This window comes from Leopardus geoffroyi, chromosome A3 (assembly GCF_018350155.1).
Source record: "Leopardus geoffroyi isolate Oge1 chromosome A3, O.geoffroyi_Oge1_pat1.0, whole genome shotgun sequence".
NCBI lineage: Eukaryota > Metazoa > Chordata > Mammalia > Carnivora > Felidae > Leopardus > Leopardus geoffroyi.
Window position 1 is genome coordinate 16,701,205 of NC_059336.1, and position 18,538 is coordinate 16,719,742.

The 18,538-nt window shown below is 43.2% G+C and overlaps 1 long non-coding RNA gene across 1 annotated transcript in view; it reads right to left on the reverse strand.

Moving 5' to 3' along the window:
- LOC123580181 overlaps positions 1–18,538 on the reverse strand; it is a 70,465-nt gene that overhangs the window by 11,274 nt on the left and 40,653 nt on the right. The window contains exon 4 of the long non-coding RNA XR_006703161.1: positions 15,934–16,143. This is a non-coding gene — a long non-coding RNA (uncharacterized LOC123580181). The remainder of the gene's footprint in view (positions 1–15,933; positions 16,144–18,538) is intronic.

An 18,538-nucleotide genomic window follows, 5' to 3' on the forward strand; every position in this document is an offset into this window, starting at 1 on the left:
TTTTCTCTCAGGTCATGATTTCATGGTTTGTGAGATCGAGCCCAGCACTGAGCTCCATGATGACAGCATGAAGCCTGCTTAAGATTCTCTCTCCCCCTCTATCTTTGCCCCTCCCCCCACTCACATGCACATTCTCTCAAAACAACCATTTTTTTTAAATCACAGAAAATCGATTCAAACTAATGAACAAGGTCAGTAAACTGGTCAAATACAAAATAAATTTGTATGAAACAATTGTTTTATATACTAACAATAGCCAGTTAGAAACAGAATTTTAAAAATATGGTTCACGATATATATCCATCTTCATGAGAATGTATCACAGAAACTGCCATGCAAAAGTAAATTTTGGATCTTCCATTCAAATATGCTCCTCCTCCAATGCTCAGCCTCGAAAGGGGCTCTTCCATCTACCTATCTGCACAAGACAGAAACCTAGGATTCGTCCTTGCCCCCTCCCTCTCTCATACCCCAATATATAAATCTGTCACCAAACCCTGACAACCAATATTACCTTCTGTCTGCTTCTCTCCAACCCAACTGCCTTCATCACTTCTCACCTGAAGGATTGTAGTAGCTCCTCACTGTTCTTTCGGCTTTCTTGTTCTCTCCAATCTGTTTCCACAAAGCAGATTAAGGATCTTTTGAGATTTGAAGCTAAATCATACCACCCTGCCAACAACTCTTCACTAGTTTATAAACCCCATATCTTCACCATGGTTTACATAGCTTGGCTTACCATGGTCCTTGCTAACCCTTCTACCCACTCACTTCTTCATTCCCTGTGCCCAAGGCACACCATCTTCCTTTTGGTTTCTCAAATGCCCCCAATCTCTTTCCCACCTCAGAGCCTTCACTTTCCAAATTCCCTGCTGGGAATAAGGATTAGTGATCTTCCTTCAAGAAGGTTAGGCAGAAACAGGGGACATTAGTCTTTGTCAGAGATCTCCCTGACTCCTTGGGCCTCAGTTTCTCCACCTACAACATGAGTGGGTTGAACTAGAGGTTCTCTCTGGAATTCTATGAGGTGAAGATTCAGTAAGAGGTAACAGCAGTTGAATTGATGGAGAAGAATGGGAAGTGGGGAGAGGGTAGAGAGGAAGTAGTCCTGGGAAAGACGGCAGAGAAAGGAAAACTAGAAAATAATAGGCAAGCACTTTCTGTGTATTTAAAATACTAAATGCTGTCACTTTATTTTTATTAGAACAACTCAACATTAAATCTTCACAGGATTTGGGATCATCATAATAATCTTGTCACGAAGAGAGAAAAAGCCAGCCAACTTGTATTTAAATGTTAAATATATGCACTACACTGAAAACTTGATTCCATTCCATGAAAATAATCCACATTATCCAAAGCCAAGAAAAAAAAAAACCAAAACAAAAAAAAAAAACAACCTCATTCATCCATGTAAACAATTTCTAGGTAGCCAAAGGAAGGAACATACTGGCTGCTTCTGCTCCTGGCTTCCACGAAACTCGGGGTTGCCTACTCAGTTCTCCTTCTCTCTTCCTAGCATAAGTGTGGCTTCATTCAGAAAAGCAATGTACCCAGTTAAAATGCTACATTTCCCAGCTTCCTTTGCCTATAAGGGTGGCCACATAGCATCATCTGGCAAATGATATGTAAGAATAAATTACAGAGAAATGTTAAAGGCAGGGTGGACTTAGCTGGCACATGTCCTCTTTCATTCTTTGTTTTTTTTACCCTTTCTTCTTCCTTCTTCAACCATCTTGTGTCCTTGAGGTGTCCATATGGGACAGGCCAAGGGAATTAGAGACCTCTATTTAAATCCCAGCTCTACTACCTGCAAATTCTATGAATTTAGACCGTTCATTTTAACCTCTCTGAGCCACACTCTGGTCTACCAAATGGGAGTCATGATGCCTCACTTGTGACACTATTAGGATTGACTGAAATATTTGATCAAACACAGGTGCAGTGCTTTTTAAATCATATAGCTCTTCAAAAGTACGAGATTATTTGTTTGTTTGCCTCCCTCCCTGTTTTATGACAGGTTTTCCTCCCCACTTAAATCTAAAATACTTCAGAAGTTAGAATGTCGTATTTCTATAGGACATTCTTTCATAATAGGAATACCTATTTCCTTGACATGATATCAATCTATTATTTTTTAAGTTTATTTATTTATTTTGAGAGAGATACAGAGTGAGTGGGGGAGGGGCAAAGAAAGATGGAGTGAGAGAATTCCAAGCAGGCTCTGCACCACCTGTTGTGGAACCTGACATGGGACCCAAAATCACCAACTGTGAGATCATGACCTGAGCCAAGACCAAGAGTCGGATACTTAACCGACTGAGCCATCCAGGCACCCTGTTACCAATCCATTATGTTATCAGATGCCAGAGGTCCTTTTGTATACACTCCGGCCACATGCAAATCCTAAGTTAATTTGCATTCCCCAAATGTGACTTCAATTATCTTCTAACTCAACCAGAAAATTAAGATGCACCATCCTTTTAAAATATGTATTTTTTCAAAGGTATGAGTCTATTTTCTTGAGCATTTGAGGGGCCTTATCAATATCCTTCAATTTTAGCAATTTTTCTTGAATTGTTTCTTTAATAATGTCTTCCTTTTCATTGTCTGTTTTCTCATTCTTGAACTCTTATTATTTGGATGTTGGATCTCTTGGTCTGTTTCTCTAATTTTCTTATCTTTGGGTAAGATCTCTTACCTTTCTTATCTATGTATCAGACAAAAAACCCTAAAGGCACAGAAACCATCCTACCTAGAAGGCAGGGGCAAATTAAAAATAACACGCTTCCCTAGAGCACAAACCAAAAAACGCAATCACTTAGACGTTTTTAAGTGTTCTCCTGGTTAACATTTGGGCTAAAGAAGAAAAATCAAAACTGTAAGTAGGCAATTCAAAAACAATGAAAAAGATAAAATCATATAGGAAATCTTATGGGATGAGGCAAAGCTGATTCACAGGCAAATTGATAACCTTAAATGCCCTTATGGTTAATCAGAAAAGGATGAAAGTGGGTAAAATAAACGTCCATTTAAATAATTTGGTTTTTATAAAAGATTAAAAAAAACATGGAAAGAAATCTAGAAAATATAGTTAAAGCAAACACTATTGATTAGTAAACTTAACAGAAAAACTGTAAAGTTGATAGAGAAGTTTTAGAGCTGGTTCATGATATAGCCTTGTTTCCACCACCGAAGGAGTCATAAATAAATATTATAAATGAAAAAAGGGAAACCACAGATTTTAAAATTATAAGAGGATTCTATGAATAACTATATGCTAATACTTTCAAAACCTCAGTGAAATGGATTATTTTCTGGGAAAGCATAACATACCAAAATTGCCTCGAGAAAAATTAGACTACCTGAAAAGACTGATAATAAAGGAAAAAAATGTAAAGAAAGTTGTCAAGTACTGCCTTCTAAAATGGCTTCCCGCCTCAGAGGATTTCATGGGTGCAGTACTTCAGCCTTTCACAGAACAAATAATTTCCATGTAACATAAACCCCTTCAGGGCATGAAAAAAGATGTAAATCATATCAGTTCATTTTACAAAGCTAAACTATTGACATAAGGTTTTGGATGAATCTCAAAAACATTATGGTGAATGAAAGAAGCCAGACACAGAGTACAAATTATATGATCCCAATTATATGAAGCTCAAGGCCAGACAATACTAATGTGTGATGACAGAAAGTACAGAAATGGTTGCTAGAGGTGGGGGTGGAGGACTGCCTGGAAGGAACCACAAGGGAACTTCCTGGGGCCATGAGAATGCTCCATATCTTGATCTGGTCGATGGCTACTGGGATATTTATATTTGTCAAAATTCATCAAGTTGTACACTTAAGGTTTGCACATTGTATTGTGTGTAAATTATACCTTAAAAATGTACTCTTAGGGAAAAAACCTGGTGACCATGACTTAAAAGACAGCCAAAATAAATGAATGAATTAATGAATAAATAATGTAACATAACAGGCTAATCACACTTAATATGTTATATATGCAAAAGTAGTAAACAAAATGTTGGCAAACATAATCCTGCAATAGATTAGAAGAATAATACATCAAAAAACTGCATGATTGTTTCAATATTATAAGTTTATTACTATACTAATCCAAATAAGAAAAAGCATTTCATAATAATATTGAAATTAGTCTACAAAATTCATTTATTCATTATTTTAATTCCTGATAAGCTCAGGTTAAAAAAAGATAATACCTCAGCATGATTGATAAATAATACCTATCTTAAACTGAAAGCCCAAATCATCCTTAACAGTGAAACTCAAGAGGCCACCTCATTAATGTCAAGAACAAAACAAGGATGGCCATTGTTCCCACTGATATTTACTATTGTTCTAAAGTTTCTAAGCCATGTAAAAGGACCAGAAATAGATATGAATCATAATTATGAGAGAAAGAAACAGAAGTATAATTTTTAGCCCATGATAATACTGTCTTTCTAGAGAACTCAAGAGGGCCAATTGAAAAACAATACTCTGACTGGTTACAAAATAAATACAAAGGCACGGTAGGGATGCTCACTGAAGCATTATGATAAAGAACAACTGGAAACCACCTAAATGTCCAACAGTAGGAAACTGTGTAAGTTTACTGGAAGTAAGCTGGAAGTATACACACACGACAGAATGCTATGTAGCAGTTAAGATGAATTAAGTAGATATAAAAATATTAAGTGGAAAAGAAAATGCAGGATTATGTATACAGTGTGATACTTTAATGCTTAAAAACAGACTGAAGCGCCTGGGTGGCTCAGTCCAGTTAAGTGTCTGAGTCCTGATCTCAGGGTTGTGAGTTCAAGACCTGTACTGGGCTCTATGGTAGGTTCTGCACTGGGTGTAAAGCCTACTTAATAAAATAAGAAGAAAAAATAAAATAAAACAAAATAAAATAAAATAAAAACAGACTAAACTATACTGTTTGGAAAAATACAAAAAAATAGAAGTAAAAGATACCAACTTCCATACACTGGCCACCTCTGGGAAGAGAGGAAGGGGAATGAGAGTGGGAGGGATACAAAGGGGCTTCCACTATGGTTGTACCTCTTTTTTCAGGAATAAAAAGACCTGGAGAAAGCTCTCCATCTGACCACCGGACCCAGTATGCCAGAAATAATCCCCAGAGAGTTCCCTCGTGGCCCTACCAGTCCTCCACCCTCACTCCTGGCAAACGCTTCTGATTTATGCCATCTGAGGTGAGTTTTGCCAGTTACTGAAATTTAAATGCAACCATTGGTTTCCTTTCAGATCTTCCTTGGTCTCCTTCTGAAAAACTGGCCTCCTTTAGGAAGGACACCAAGAGTCCAGAACAGACACTTGACAGACTAAGATTTGAAGGATACGCAACTCAGCGCTCCCGGCCACCATGCAAGTCAGGGGTACAGCCTCTCACAGGAGGCTACTCACTTCAAGGCACGAAGCAGACACCCAGAGGACAGGTACCCCTTGTGACACTTAACAGACTCACCTCTGTCACCGATCAAAATACCACGATACCAGGAGGACAACCCATGGAGAAAGACTCCAGTCACCACACAGATACATGAGGGTTTCTCAACCTCAGCACTACTGACTTTTGGGGCTAGACAATTCTTTGTTGTGGGGACTGTCCTGGGTGTAACAGGGTGTTTAGCAACATCCCTGGCTTCTCCCCACTAGACGCCAGTACTGGGTCCCCAGCTGTGACAACTAAAAATATTTCCAGACATTGCCAAATGTTCCCCAGGGAACAAAATCGCTCTTGTTCAGAACCACTGTGACAGAGAGGACAGATTTGGCAGAGGGGTGGAAGGGAGTTCGGGGTTTTTGTTGGTTTGTTTTGTTTTGTTTTACTTAGGAATAAAATCATCCAGATATGTGCATTAGTACATGAAAAAGCAACAAAAGAATACTGAGGACATGAAGGAAAGCCTGGATGGTTAGGGAGCACACCATATTCAAGGGTGAGAAAACAATATTATCAATCTATTGATCCTGTCGAACTAATGTGTAAGCTTCAGAGAACTATAATTAAAATTTGGCTAGAAACTTTCTAGAACTTGAAAATGTGAAGTCTAGGGGTGCTTGGGTGGCTCAGTCGGGATGATCATCTGACTCTTGATTTCGGCTCAAGTCACGATCCCAGGGTCATGGGATCAAGCCCCAAGTCGGGCTCCACACTGAGTGGAGCCTCTCCTTCTCCCCTCCATCATTCATGCATGTGGTCTCTCTCTCTCAAAACATTAAAAAAAAAAAGATTCTCTCTCTCCCTCTGGCCCCTCCCCTGCTCACTTTCTCTGTCTCTTTCTCAAGTTAAGTCTAAAGTTGCAAAGGAAAAAAAGAGGTTGAATAATAAAGAAAATTTTCAAAAAAATAAATAATGGTTCTGATCTACCAGATATTAGGTGAGTTGTAAATTATAAAAATTAAAACAGTGTAGAAAAGTAGACATAGCTGTGAAAAAATTAAAAGCCTGGAAACAGGCCTGAGTCTATGCAGGAATTTAGTATCAATTAAAGTGATGCTTGGGGCGCCTGGGTGGCGCAGTCGGTTAAGCGTCCGACTTCAGCCAGGTCACGATCTCGCGGTCCGTGAGTTCGAGCCCCGCGTCGGGCTCTGGGCTGATGGCTCGGAGCCTGGAGCCTGTTTCTGATTCTGTGTCTCCCTCTCTCTCTGCCCCTCCCCCGTTCATGCTCTGTCTCTCTCTGTCCCAAAAATAAATAAACGTTGAAAAAAAAAAAAATAAAATAAAGTGATGCTTAAATTCATGAGAAATGTAGCAGAATGCCCAATAAATGATGCAAGAACAATTCATTAACCATTTGGGGCAGGAAAAAATTCAAGGCCTGGCATCACACATCAAAATAAATTTCATGAATCAGCAAGTTATTACTTTAATTAAAATATAAAAATCTAGAATAAAATATAGATTAATATTTTTCTGATATTAGAAGAAAGGCTTTCCAAACCAAACAAAGAACTCAAAAAGGAAAGATAATATACTTGACTACACGAATATGCCAACCTTCCCATACATCAGCAAGCACTATAAACAAAATAAAATTCAGAAAAACTGTCACCTAACAAGTTATATTGACTTCTACTAAATACAATATGAAAAGGACAATATGTCATTCCCACTTTTTTCTGAGAGAGAGAGAGAGAGACAGAGAGAGAGAGACAGAGAGAGAGAGAGAGAGAGAGAGAGAGAGAGAGAGAATCTTAAGCAGGCTCTATGCTCATTGTGGAGCCCGATGTGGGGCTCGATCCCACGACCCTGGGAGCATGGCCTGAGCTGCAATCAAGAGTTGGACACCGGGGCACCTGGGTGGCTCAGTTGGTTAAGCATCTGACTTTGGCTCAAGTCATGATCTTGTACTTTGTGAGTTCAAGCCCTGCGTCAGGCTCTGTGCTGACAGCTCAGAGCCTGGAGCCTACTTAGGATTCTGTGTCTCCTTCTCTCTCTGTCCCTCCCCCACTTGTGATCTGTTTCTGTCTCTTAAAAATAAATCAACATTAAAAAATTTGTTTTAAAAAGAGTTGGACACCCAATCGACCAGGTGCCCCCACCCCCACTTTTTAAATGGACAAAAGGACACAACCATGCAATTCACAAGAGATAAAGGAGAAATGGCCAAAAAACATTAAGAAGTTAATCTCACTGGAAATTCACATCATGAAAATTAAAATATTGAGACATCATCTTTCTCCTATTGAATTGGCACGAATTTTTTAAAGTAATAGCCAGCATTTGGGAATTTCCATATCCTCTAGAGATAGTATTAATTTATGAACATTTCTGAAAAGGAATTTGACAACTATTTTCAAAGGCATTAAAAAGGTTCATATATACCTGAGAGTTACCGCTTATATCTCCAGCCCAGAACTTGCCCTTGAATTCTACAGGCGCATATCCAACAGCCTCCCACCCAACATTGCCCCCCAAGGGTCTCTAACTGGTGCCTCAAAAAAACACATCTAACACCAAGCTCCTGATTCCTACTGCCTTTCTGTGCCTCAAAGCTGTTCCTCCTATTGTCGCCTCCATCTCAGGAAAAGGTAACTCACCCTTACTATTGCTCAGACCCAAAACCTTCATGTCATCCCTGACATCTGTCTTTTACTGACATCAAATCCTGGGGCATTACACTTTAAAGTAGTTGCAGAATGCAACTCTTTGTCACCACCCCTATCACCAACACTCTGGTCTGAGCCACCATCATTCCTTACACAGACCACTGCAATAGCCTCTTTCCTTGCTCTGCCTTTGCCTGTGCTGTCTTCCACATTATCCTCATACAGCTGCCAGAAGGATCCTTTTTGTAGCCTGAGTCAAATCAGACCACTCTTCGTTCAAAACCCTCCCCTGGTTCCTTCTCAGAGAAAAGCAAAGCCATGTAAGAGTCTGTAAGACTGTGAAATTGTGGCTTATAAGAAAAATAAATATTCAGTCATTCAGATAACCGTCTCCGTAAAAACCCAAGAAGACGGTGCTGAGAGAGTTTCCAGGCTGGTGAAGATGTGCAGATTGGAGGAGAGAAGCACACTCAGAGGGAGCAGGGAAGCTCTGCTCTCCCCCCACATGCTTCGCCCTGTGTGCCTCCTCCATCTGACTATTCCTGAGTTATACCCCTCTATAGCAAACTGGTGATCTAGTAAGTACAATGTTTATCTGAATTGTGAGTGCTGTAGCAAATTAATCAAACAAGAAGAAGGGATCGTAGTAACTGCTAACTTATTTCCAGTTGACCGGAAGTAAAGGTAACAATGTGCACTTGCAGCTGGCATCTGAAGTCCAAGGAGGAGGTCATGGAAACCTCCATCTACAGCTGGTCAGTCAGAAGGACAGGTAACAGCTGGACTTGTGCCTTGTATCTGAAGGGAGGGTAGGACAGTCTTGTAAGACGGAACCCTCAACCTGTGGAATCTGATGGTGTTTCCAAGTAGACAGTGTTAGAATTGAGTTGAATTCTTGAAGACCTTTCTGGTGTCTAAGAATTGTTTATTGGAGGAGTAGGAGAACCCGCCCCTTCCAAACACATTGGAATTGGTCCAGGAACCCAAAAGAAAGACCATATAGGATCTGGCTACTTTTCTCACCTAAACCTAAGTGAGGCTCCATAATCATAAAACCCAATATTGCAGAATGCCAGTGCCAGAAGGATTAGCTTCTACTTTAGCAAGGGTGTGCTGAAATACAGAAGATACTGCCCTGGTGCCTCTGACAATTTATAACCACTGAGATTCTAGTGGTTGCACTCTCTCGCTCTCCCTCTCTCAAAAAAAAAAAAAAAAAAAGTGGGAATGACATATTGTTCTCTTCATATTGTATTTTTAGAAGAAATCAACACTTCTATTCTACAAAAGAACAAACTGAGGCTTAGAAAGTGAATTCCTGAAGACGTGCAGAATCAGCAATACAACTCTCTCAAGATGTCCCCTTGATCCAGCCCTCCCTGCATCCCATATAGCTTAGAGTCTTAGTGACCAGATATAAGAAGTTATCTGTCTGGCAGCTCTGCACTACCCAATCAGAACATACATTTAGAATAAAATGTTCAGAATAAATGTTCAGAATAAATTTAGAATAAATGTTCAGAATAAATGTTTATAAATAAATTTGAATTATCCAAGCAACAAAAATTCTTTACTTTTTCATATAAATGTATAACATTTGCATGGCCATTTCTATTGAGGGCTACAATTTCTCACAGCAAACTCAGCATGTGAAATACATCAAGATGAAAATTCCAGGGCACCTGGGTGGTTCAGTTGGTTAAGCTTCTGACTCTTGATTTTGGCTCAGTTCATGAGTCCAGGGTCATGAGATTGAGCCCTGCATTGGGCTCAGCACGGAGCCTGCTTAAGATTCTCTCTCCCCCTCTCTCTCTCCACCTTTCCCCAGCTTGTGCGTGCTCATGCTCTCTTGCTCTCAATAAACAAATTGATTGATTGATTGATTGATTGACTGATTAAAAGATGAAAATTCCAAGATAGATGGAATGATGGATCTCCCAAAGGGCTTTTGTCCATTTCTATGGAGCCCACATATCTCCTTCCAGCTTATTTCCATGCAGGCAGTCTATTTACCAGCACTCATTTCTTCATGAATTTGTTAATTTGGTTTACATCATCAGCAACTGCTCTAAGACGGGCCCTGTGCTGGGCACTAGCAGAGCTGAGATGGAAGTCCCATGAACACCATGTAGAGTAGGGAAATGAGCCCGAAGGGAGGTGGGGAGGAGGCTGGGCAGGCAAACACTGACCAAAGTAGCAACACCACAGGCTCTAACAGTTTCACTGTCCTGATAGCAGATGAGGACACCAAGGCAAAGACTGAGAGACCTCCTGGGGTTACATGGTGAATAGGTGCAGAGCACAACCATGGTCCAGGAAGCAGATGCTTAAAGCAGAACTCACCCCAGTGTCCCTCACCCCATGGTGATCCCCACCCCTGCTGCTCTCGTATCTCCTATAAGCCAAGTCAGGACTGAAGGTCATGTCTCATCCCTGGATAGTGCATCTTTGTTGGTTTTTGACTCCCCTCCATCCAAACATCTTTCCAGTTTGAGAGAAATCTCCCAAGGTGCGACCAACAACACTGCCCGATGCACCTGTGCCCACTCCTGAGTGGCCAGTCTGCTCCTCTCTTTACGCCAGATCCTGTCACACATCTATGAATCTCAGCTTCCCACTGTCAAGGTGTGTGAGAGGGTCATCCAGGGCATTGCGGGGCCATGTGGGTACCTCCTCTCTCAGAGCTCGAGTACAAGTCCCCCAACGTTGCAAATGCTGCTAGTAAAGACCCAGCAGAAGCCAGCAAACAAAGAGGCGCCTTAATAACATGCCTTGGAAGCAAGTCTTTTTATAACTTCATTCTTCCCTCTCAATGGCCCCAAATGAAGATGAAATACAGAGAGGAGCCCTTGGCAACAGTAAAGGAGAAAACTCATCCTTCCAAGGGCCTTCTCCTTGTGCCTAACTTCTTTCAATAGGAGGCAGATTTGGCCTCCCTGGCACCCACTGTGTTCCCAATTTTCTGGGTCATGGGGAACAACAAAACTCACCCTTTGGAGAAACTGTGGACCAATCACAGATGCTCTAGGCTGCAGCTGTCATGATAATTAGCTGTTTCTTTCCCTTGAGTTTCTCTACCTCTCCCCTCCCCGTGTTCCAGCCAAAGGTAGGTGGTGTGCAGGGGCCTGTGAAGAAGGGCCATCTGGAGAGTCCATTGGGCACGGTCACTTAAAGTCAAGAATAGAATCTGCAGTCAGCCTGCCTGGGTTGAGAAACCAGATCCACCACCCATTAGCTGTGTGTCGCAGAGAAAGGGATTTCTCATCTTTGAGCATCAGTATCCTCATCTGAAAGTGGACATGACAGCAGTGCCTGCCTTGTAGGAGTAAATGAGAGCCGCACATGAGTCACCTAGCAGAGGGCCACAAGCAATCGCCACTCTTGCCAACAAATGTGTGTGCACGAACACGGACACTTCAAAAGCCCTTCCACACACACCTTATCTGGACACCACGCCAGGCCAGGGTCCCATGCAGCAAGGGCCCCAGGAAGACCTGCATGAGGGCTGAAGTCATGCAGTTGAAGTCTTAGCAGTGCTTGGCATCCAGGAAGTGTACGAGACCGGCTCACCATCAAAGGTGCGTTTGAATAAATAACGGAGGCCCAGAGAGACTTTGGGATGGAGCCAAAATCACGTTGGTATGTAGTAGAGTATGGCTTTGACCTAGATTGTCTGGTTTCAAATCTTCCCCTGCAGTATGTTTAGGATCTGGCAAGGTTTTTCTGAGGCAGATCCAGTTCTCAGTCTTGAAATGAAGAATCCAGGGACACAACAGTGCTGATCCACCACTACCTCAGAGCACAGGCTGGGGAGGAAGACTACCTGGGTTCAAACCGGGGCTCTACCACTTTTCAGCCGTGCGTCCTTGGCAAATTACCCAAACTCACAGAGTCTCAGTTTCCCCATCTGTAAAATGAGGATGATATTAAGATCATTAATATCACCCAACAAGGTCGTCATGAGGATTTTTGTTATTGTTATGATCACTACCTTGATCTCAGGCACCAGAGTCAGCCTGCCATATCCCTCTCCCTCAATGCATTGGTACAAGTGCCCTAAGGGTGTGGTCACTTCATGCCTAACTGCTCAGACAAGGCTGCTGCACTGCACAATTCCCAGGGCATCACTCTCATCCTATTCCATCTGAATAGTGCCCTCTGGGCTTGTACAGCACACAACCTATACTCCTGTACATAGCAACCCTGTGCTGAGGGCAAACTGTGGGACCATAGAGGATCTGGATGTTAGTTTTCTAGTTGGAGAGCATGAGCACCATGAAGCTAGCAAAATGTCCTGGTTCTGGGGTCCTCCAGTTTAGAACTAGAATCTAGGCTGCTCCCAAAAGTCTGTGGGCCAACCCCGGCTGCAAGAGGAAGATGGTGAAAAATCATAGATGCCAACACAGGGACACAGGTTAAGGGGCTGGACTGCTGGGTAGGGAAGTGACTTGGGCAAGTTTCAGCTCCAACTCCAGGTCTCTGCATAAAATGACTCCAGAGTCTGGGTACCTGGGTGGCTCCGTTGGTTAAGTGTTCACGAGTTCGAGCCCCGCATTGGGCTCTCTGCTGTCATTGTAGAGCCCACTTGGGATTGTCTATCCCCCTCTCTCTCTGCCCCTTCCCAGCTTGTGTGTGCATGCTCTCTCTCTCTCTTGAAGAAAAAAAAAAAAAACATTAAAAAAATGATTCCAGGGTCAAGAGGAAGAACTTGCATATTCTGGCCAAGGAAGACAAAACATTAGATACCAGTTGCTACTTCATAGCATATACCGTGTCCTGCAGAACAGCAGCCCAGCCTTCAAGTTGGCAGAGCTAAGTCTTCAACAGGCCACTTCCTTTCCACTAGGCTGGCTGCTTCTGCATCTACACGGTAAAAATAGCAAATCCCATGAGCACCTCACTCCTCTTACTGTGGCCAGAGGGAATACTGTGGCTATGGCTGCATTTAACAAGTCTGTGGATGGGGATGCTGCCAGGACCTGATGGAAAGGAAATCCAGAGTAAGTGCCTATTCCATTAAGACCAGTTGCTTCCCCTCCAATGCAAATGAGGGCCTATTAACCATTCTGCCACCAGGTCCCCTCAATGAGGTCTGATACCCCATCGAGGGCTGGGATTGGACATCTGCTGCTGAAGCACTGAGCACTGAGCAGTGGAGGCAGTCCAGAAAGTCTGGGTGTGGGGTACATGCAGCCTGTTGTGGCCACTTGGCCATGATCTCCCTGGGCAATGGCAGTTTGCCCAGGAAGGAAGAAGGCCCACAGCCATGGGGCAAGTTATCTCACCCGCTAGTAAATGGCACATAGTAGATACTTAATAAATATGTTCTGAATTAATATATTAACCTGACAACTGAGAGGCATGGGATACTTGTCCTGGGCACAAAACTGAAGGGAAGTGCCCAAAATCTCAACAAGTGAGACAAGAAATACTTTGTTGAAATGATTTTTAAAATAAAAATTCGTATAAGATACTCTATGATAAATCAAATATCAGAACATTAAATAAAGACAAGATCTGACAGGGCCAAGGTAAGGGAGAGGCAAATGAGGCCAAGTCACGCGAGCACAGGGTCAAACCCTGTCTTTACTTACAGTTCTGACATTCTGATGAGGATATTTCTACCTTCATTTTTCTTTTCCTAAAACACAGAGTTAAAAATATTATCCATATTGACTACTGAGTTTTGGGGGACATCCCCTTAAATTTTGTGCCCAAGGCAACTGTCCTACCTGCCATGCCCCAGTCCCTCCCTGACCCTGAGGGAACTCTCAAAACTTTCCACCAGCTGCGAACAGCATCCTGATGTGCCGCCAGACCGTCAAGAGGCAGGGTCGCTCACACAGCTGTCTGGTCCCACTGCGGGGCCTCCTCTTGCCTGCGGTGCCAGGCACGGCTGGTAGCAGGACAGCACGCTCACTGACTGAAACAGGCCACCCAGATGTGAAGAGCCACATTGGGCATGGGTGCCTCTTGCTTCACAGAAGAAATTGCAAGAGGCCCCACACCTGTAGCCCCAGGAGCTTCCCGAAAGTGAATGGCCACAAGGTTTGTTTTTTAATTAACAAACATTATTTTTTAGAGCAGTTGTAGGTTTACAGGAAAACTGGGCAGAAAGTACACAGGCTCCATAAACCCCCTTCGCTCCTCCACACAGGGCCCCTACTATTAACACCCTGCACGGAGTAGCATATTTATTAAAATTGACAAACCAATACTGATGCATTATTAATGACTAAACTCCATAGTTTAATTAGGGTTCACTCTTTGTGTTGAAGATTCTATGCATTTTGACGAACACATGATGTCACATACCCACCACTACAGTGTTATACAAAATAGTTTCATTGCCCTAAAAATGCCCCCTTGCCTCCACTCCTCCCAATCCCTGGCAATCACTGATCTTTTCCTGTCTCTATAGTTTTGCCCTTTCCAGACTGTCGTGTAGCTGGAATCACACAATATGTAGCCTTTCCAGACTGACTCCTTTAACTTACCAACATGCCTTAGGTTTCTTCATGTCTTTTTATGGCTTGATAACTCTTTTTTTTAACCACTGAATTAATTGCTGAATAACGTTTCATTGAGCAGATATATGTACCACAGGTTGTCTATCTACTCAGCCACTAAAGAGCATTTTGGTTGCTTCTGAGTTTTGGCAATTAAGAATAAAACTGCCATAACCATTTGTGTACAATTTTTATGTGGACATAACTTTTCAAGTCATTGGGTACAATACTAAGGAGCACAACTGGCCCATGAACTTTTGAGGCTCAACAAGAGCGCTAGGATATGGGCCTCTTATCACTCTCCACGGTCAATAACATGACCTTGTCAATGGAGTGGACCGGTAGGGTGCTGTACGGGCCGTGAGGGCACCAGAGCCTCCCACAGTCAAAGGTGGTTTTTCCCTGAAGCAGGACAGCAAAGGCGAATGGCTGCCTCTACAGGAGAAGGCGAATGATGTCTAGTGGTCCAGTTTAACAGGGGCGAGGAGAAAGACAAGTCCCCCCCACCCTGCCCCCAGCCCTGCCCCCATGCTAGACAGAATGTGACAGACAGAACAGAGGGCAGAAAAAGTTTGCCTTTTCCAATTAAGCACAAACATTTTCTTCCCAGGGGTAGCAGGGTCTAGCACTTGCCTTTCTGTTTGTTCTCTCAATAAAAGGCCCTTTTACCTGCAATGATTACCTGCCACAAGGAGACCATAATTAACAGAGAGAATGTGTATTTCTAGCCATCAGAAAACTGTTTTCTAACAAGTAAAAATATAATTAACATTCCCCAGTTTTCTCCTCCATGGAGATTTTTTTCCTCCTCACTTTCTACAAATTCAGAGGAAATTCTACAAAGACTAGGAATGTATTATGGGGTTGAAACGTATCCCACCAAAAAGATATGGTGAAGTCCTAACCCCAGTAATTGAAAATGTGATGTTGTTCAGAAGCAGGGTTACTGTAGATATAGTTAGTTAAGATGAAGGCATACTGGAGTAGGGTAGCTGGTGTCCTTATAAGAAGAGACACAGAGATACACACAGAGGAGAAGGCCACTGTGAGGACAGAGGCAGAGATCAGAGTCATGCAGCCACAAGCCAGGGACACCAAGGACCGGGAGCTAAAAAGACTCAAGGAAAGAGTTTACACAGAGTATCAGAGGATCATGGCCCTGCTGACACCTTGATTTTAGGCTTCCAGACCCCAGAACTGTGAGCAGATATCAGTCATTTGAAGCCACCTGGTTTGTGGCACTTCGTTACAGCAGCCCTAGCAAACTAACACAGAGCAGGATCACCTATCTCCTCACCATGCAGATGAAGTGCCTGATGCTCTGGAAGGCGCAAGGACTTACCTGAGGCCTCAAGAAAGTGGGAGGCAGAGATGACACTTGAATCAAGTCCCACCGGCTCAGAGGCCAGTGTTCATGTCACAGCAGGATTCATTCTGTGCATGTGTGACGGTCTCTTCTGGTCCACGATGCTCCCATCTGGACACTAACCACTCTGGGCTCAGCCCTTGGGCAGCAGGTACAAGCAGGCCAGCAGTGTGCCCTGGGCGCAGGCTGCTTCAGAAGCCAAGGTGGGAAAAGAATGTGTGTGATGAGTGAGGAGGGGGGCTAGACCGAGAGAAGGGATTAATACTGATTGAGCTGAGTGCTAGGTGTCTCATACATTATCTCATTTGCATCCCACACAACTCTTTGGTGCAGGTATCATCAGCCTCACTTTTCAGAGCTGACACTGGGTCTCAGAGATGCTAAGTAACTCTCCCTAAACCATACAGCTGCTGGAGATTTGAATCTAAACTCTTCAAACGCTACATGCTCTGAGTACTTCCATCTCTTCCCAGTGGTTTAACTGCCATCCATATGTTAACAGCTCCCAAATAGTTTCTGCAGCCCCAGCATCTGGTCTCCTTGTTCAAGATCTCCATCTTCATGTCTCATGGGCATCTCAGACTCAGCATGTCCAAAATTTAACTCATCGGCTTCCAGTAAAAGCCTGGCACTCCCACCCACCAACTCCCATCCCACTTAGCACCCTGGCAGCCATCCCTGACTCCTATCCCAGCCACCTCAGCCCTCCCTGCACACAGTCCTCAAGTCACCAATTCCTAGTCATGCGTCCTCTGTCTCCATTGCTTCCAGCCTGGTCGAGATAGCCATCATCTCGCTCCTGGGTGACACAGTCTTCTCACTGGCACTCTGCTTTCAGCCTTTCCCCTCTGCAGCCTAGTTTTCCCTCATGCAGTAGCGAGGGATTTCTTGAAGCACAAACCTCATCACATGACTCTCCTGATTAAAACTCTTCAATGGTAATTGCAAATTCTTATCTGCCATTCACTGTATAAGCCCTTTACATATATTGACTCATTTAATCCTAAAAACCACCCTCTGATATGAAATAGGCACTGTGTTGTTCTTTTACAGATGAGAAAATTGGAGTGCTGGGGGTTCAGTAACTTGCCCACCATCTCACAGCTAGTAAGTGGCTGAGCCAGGATTTAAATTCCCTTGTGCTTTTGGGGTGCCTGGGTGGCTCAGTCGGCTAAACATCCAACTCCTGATCTCAGCTCAGGTCTTGATCTCAGGGTCATGAGTTCGAGCTCCACATTGGGCTCTATACTGGGTATGGAGCCTACTTTCAAATGAATGAATGAATGAATGAATGAATAAATAAATAAATAAATTCCCTTGTGTTCTTAGGATAAAGTCCAAAATCCTTCTCCTGGCCTACAAGGCCTATAGGGTCTCCCCCCTACCTCTACCTTTCCATCCCATCTCACCCTCCTCTCTCTTACTTAAGTTCAAAACAAGGACTGGGTTGTCGCTGTTGTTTTTAACTATTCAAGATCTCTAAGGTTCTTCCTATCTCAGGGCCTTTGTGCATACTGTTTCTTCTGCCTAGAACACGGCTGACCCCGTTCTTCACCTGGTTGACTTCTCCTTCAGATCTCTTTAATTGTTGCTTTGTCAGAAGCTTTCTCTGAGCCTCCAGACCAAGTCAGGAAGCATGTCACTTTATGCTTTGTGACCTGAACATTTTCTTTGTACTACTTCTCATAGTCATATTTACTCATATAATATGATGTTTAATGTCTGTCCCCTCCCTACTTCCCAACAGACAAGCTCCTAGAGGGTAGAGTCTGTATCTGCCTTGATTCTCCAGGAAATTGCCTGGAAAATAGTAGATGTTCAATAAATAGTAACAGATTGAAAGAACAAACAAACTAATAAATATAAGAATAAATGAATGAATACCCTGTCTGCTCTTCAGCTGTCTGTCCAGCCAAGAGGCACATTTTCAGATGTAATACCTTTCTCTGAGGAGAGGTTCTCAAGCTTGTAATGTGCACGCAAATCACCTGGGGGTCTTTTTAAAATGCAGATTCTGATTCAGGAGGCCCAAGTAGGACCTGAAAGTCTGCATTTCTGATATGTTCCAGTGATGCTGACACTGCTTGTCCAGGGACACCACTTTGAGCAGCAAATATTTAACCAATTTCTCACCTCAGTTTTCTCTCTTTTTTAAATTTTTACTTATTTTTGAGAGAGAGGCAGAGCACGAGTGGGGGAGGGGCAAAAAGAGGGAGACACAGAATCCCAACAAGGCTCCAGGCTCTGAGCTGTCAGCACAGAGCCCCAACATGGGGCTCGAACTCATGAATTGCGAGGTCATGACCTGAGCCGAAGTCGGACGCCTAACTGACTGAGCCACCCAGGCACCCCTCAGTTTCTCTTTAATGAGTAAGTCTTTCTGATCTCTTCCCTCACCTCCTCCTTTCCAAGATGGCACTTGAGTATTGAAAGGGAGCTCTATGTGAACTTTTGCCCCCTGGAGAGTGGCAGTGGAGGGTGGAAGTGAGTGAGGAGCCGCTCCTGCGCCAGTGCTGACATAGGCATTATGTGGTCTGCTGGAGATGCCTGGTCAGGCCTGTCATGGTCAGGACAACACTAG